The following is a 3,787-nucleotide window of genomic DNA, read 5'->3' as shown; positions in this document are numbered from 1 at the left end:
CTTCACAGCTAGATGGCTGCTTTTTTATCTTCAAGATTTTAAGACCCCCAGACACTATATCTTTTGATAGCTGGGCACCATCAACTTTCTTCACCATATTTGCTTATGCACACATTTTTCTTCAGCAATCGTGTCAGGAAGGTGTGCATCCTGGAATGCCAATTTAATAGAACAATGTGTTCTTGTGTTGAGTAAGTGCTTGAGTGGGGGCTCAATGTCCATCTGCTGCCTTAATACTAAATCTATAAAAATATATGCACATAGGTCTGTTTCCCCACACTCATATATATTTACATATGTATACTCCAGTCTTTAGACCTCTATAAATACCCTTTGCCACCTAGTTCTTTCCTCTATTTCCTTTTACTTTCCTCTTGTCCCACTATTATGTTCAGCCTTCATTTGGGTTTCAGTAATTTCTCTAGGTTACCTTGCCCTTGCTGAATCCCTACCAGGCCTCTCACACCCTCCTTGCCACTCATTTTGGATCACTTGTTGCTCCCCTGTCCCTGGGTTTGTCAGCACCACCTCCTTACTCCCACCTCCCCCTCTTCCGTGTCCCCCACCGGAACCATTGGTCCTGTTGTTTTCTCCTCCAGACTATCTTATCTAGATAGATCTGTAGAGGTAATAATATGCGAGCAAGATGGCGCAGACGCAGGGCACCCGGAGGAAAGTCTGCTACTACTACGACGGGGATGTTGGAAATTACTATTACGGACAAGGTCATCCGATGAAGCCCCATCGAATTCGCATGACTCACAATTTGCTGCTCAACTACGGTCTCTACCGAAAGATGGAAATCTACCGCCCTCACAAAGCCAGCGCGGAGGAGATGACCAAGTACCACAGTACGACTACATCAAGTTCTTGCGCTCCATCCGCCCGGATAACATGTCGGAGTACAGCAAGCAGATGCAGAGATTCAACGTCGGTGAGGACTGCCCCGTGTTTGATGGACTGTTTGAGTTCTGCCAGCTGTCCACCGGCGGCTCTGTGGCAAGTGCTGTGAAACTGAATAAGCAGCAGACGGACATCGCTGTGAACTGGGCCGGGGGCCTGCACCATGCCAAGAAGTCTGAGGCGTCCGGCTTCTGTTACGTCAATGACATCGTCTTGGCCATCCTGGAGCTGCTAAAGTATCACCAGAGGGTGCTCTACATTGACATCGACATTCACCATGGAGATGGTGTGGAAGAGGCCTTCTACACCACAGACCGAGTCATGACCGTGTCCTTCCACAAGTATGGGGAGTACTTCCCAGGGACCGGGGACTTACGGGATATTGGCGCTGGCAAAGGCAAGTACTATGCTGTCAACTACCCGCTCCGAGATGGGATTGACGACGAGTCCTATGAAGCCATTTTCAGGCCAGTCATCTCCAAGGTCATGGAGATGTTCCAGCCGAGCGCGGTCGTCCTCCAGTGTGGCTCCGACTCCCTGTCTGGGGATCGGCTAGGTTGTTTCAACCTGACCATCAAAGGGCACGCCAAGTGTGTCGAGTTTGTGAGGAACTTCAACCTGCCGATGCTGATGCTGGGAGGAGGTGGTTACACCATTCGCAATGTCGCACGGTGCTGGACGTATGAGACAGCTGTGGCCTTGAGCACAGAGATCCCCAATGAGCTTCCATACAACGACTATTTTGAATACTTCGGACCAGATTTCAAGCTTCACATCAGCCCTTCCAACATGACCAACCAGAACACTAATGAGTACCTGGAGAAGATCAAGCAGAGGCTCTTTGAGAACCTGAGGATGTTGCCCCACGCCCCCGGGGTCCAGATGCAAGCCATCCCCGAGGACGCCGTCCCAGAGGAGAGTGGCGACGAGGAAGAAGAGGACCCCGAGAAGCGCATCTCAATCTGCTCCTCTGACAAGCGGATTTCTTGTGAAGAAGAGTTCTCCGACTCTGACGAAGAGGGAGAGGGTGGCCGCAAAAACTCTGCCAACTTCCAAAAAGCCAAGAGAGTCAAAATAGAGGATGACAAAGAGAAAGAACCAGAGGAGAAGAAAGAAGTCGCAGAAGAGGAGAAAGCCAAGGAGGAGAAGCTTGAAGCCAAAGGGGTCAAGGAGGAGGTCAAGTTGGCCTGAGCAGACCTCCAGCTCGACTCTTGAAGAGTTCCAGACATTTCTTCCCTAACCCCTCAGAGTTTATATTTTCTATTTCTCTGTGTATTTATATAAAATATATTAAATATAAATATCTCCAGGGACTAGACAGGAACCAGGGCCCTGAGCAGCTTGGCTAGGTACACCTCCAGCAGCTACCTTGCCAGCTCGGCTGTTCTTTTTCAGTGGAAAAGGTAGTTTTAGGTAGTCACAGGACAAAATCCTACTATGAGGGGACCTCCCTTGGAAAGACACCCGTTACTGACTAGGGGTGGCTGGGCCCTTCAGGGGCCCTTGTACTTTTTCTTCAAGGCGCCTTAAGATTTTGGATGGGTTCTTTCTCATTTACAGCCCCCACCCCCGCCCCACTGTTGCAATCTGGCCCCAAGTGAGCCAACCCACTCCCTGCCTGCCCTCCGGAACCCCGGCTCTGCAGCTGGAGGACAGCAGTCTAGTTTTCCCTTTTCAGATACTATTTTCATGTTTGTGAAAACCTTTGTAATAAAAAATGGTACATTTCTCTAAAAAAAAAAAATCAAGCCATTGCAAGATAGGCGATGAGTGAAAACACAGCGATGACAACAAAAAAGGAAACCAATTACCCATAGAAGAATAAATTAATTAAAATTTTAAAAATTTATAAAGAAAGAAAAACCTATAAATAGATCAAGGTCTGATTTTTTATCTCTAGGCTGTCTTTCAGTCAGGTCCCATGGGGTGCCATACTCTGGCCCCCGAGTCTGTCCTTTATACTCCCTCGGGGGCTCCCTGCTCTGCTCCCATGGTTGCTTTGCTACATGCTTTTAGTGGTTTGCCTTGGTGTCACAGGGTCAGTCTGGGCCAGTCCCAACACTGAGTCTCCAGTGTTGTCCTCCTTAGGGCCCTGGGCCATCAAGGGATGGCGTGTCTCATAGTGGGATCAGCGATATTTTCCACTCTGCCCATTGGCTATTCATAGTGGGGATATCATCCTCCAGGCCTGATGGGCCAGGTTGTGCTCCACTCTTTCTTCCCCTCCCTTCATTTGCTCCCATTTGCTCTGATTGGACATGCCCCTCTCCCCTAGCTGCAGCTTCACTGCTGTCCTCTCAAGTAAATTCTGCTGGGCTGAGGGGCAGTTGTCCACGTAGCTGGTATGGGGGCCGCGCCCTCAGGCCCCTCCACTGGCTCCCCACTCCTTGCCGCGCACTGCATTCGTCTGGCACTGGCTTAATATCTGGTCCCTCTTTCCCTGTGGAGACATAAACAACACCCTCCCCTTGGGTGGATCAGGGCCCTATTTCCTCATCACGTATCTTTTTTTTCCTTTCCCCTTTACTCCCTCCCCGCTCCCTTTTTAGTTGGCTACCATATGTACCCCTGGGTTTGGTCTGGCCCCTGCCATACTACCTGGACCTCACCCCTGGAGTGTTTGTATACAGTAGCTTTTCCCCTGTGCCCCGTTTGCACTTACCTTTCTGTTCTCTCTTTATATATATGTATATAAACTCATCTCAGAGGACTCATACTTGTCCTTTTGTGCTCGGCTTACTTCACTTAGCACAATGTCCTCCAGTTCTTCCCATGCGGCGATGTGCTTCATGCGTTCATCACGGCATTTTAGCAATGCATAGTACTCCATTGTGTGTATGTACCACAGTTTTTTAATCCATTCGTCTGTTGATGGGAATTTGGG

At 49.3% G+C, this 3,787-nt stretch overlaps 1 pseudogene; it reads left to right on the top strand.

Annotated features, from left to right (window-relative positions):
• Window positions 1-643: 643 nt before the first annotated feature.
• Window positions 644-2,647, top strand: LOC142461320 (histone deacetylase 1 pseudogene; annotated as a pseudogene).
• Window positions 2,648-3,787: the final 1,140 nt, after the last annotated feature.

Source organism: Tenrec ecaudatus, chromosome 11 (assembly GCF_050624435.1).
Source record: "Tenrec ecaudatus isolate mTenEca1 chromosome 11, mTenEca1.hap1, whole genome shotgun sequence".
In the NCBI taxonomy this organism is placed as follows: Eukaryota; Metazoa; Chordata; class Mammalia; order Afrosoricida; family Tenrecidae; genus Tenrec; species Tenrec ecaudatus.
This window is presented reverse-complemented; position numbering and strand designations above follow the sequence as displayed.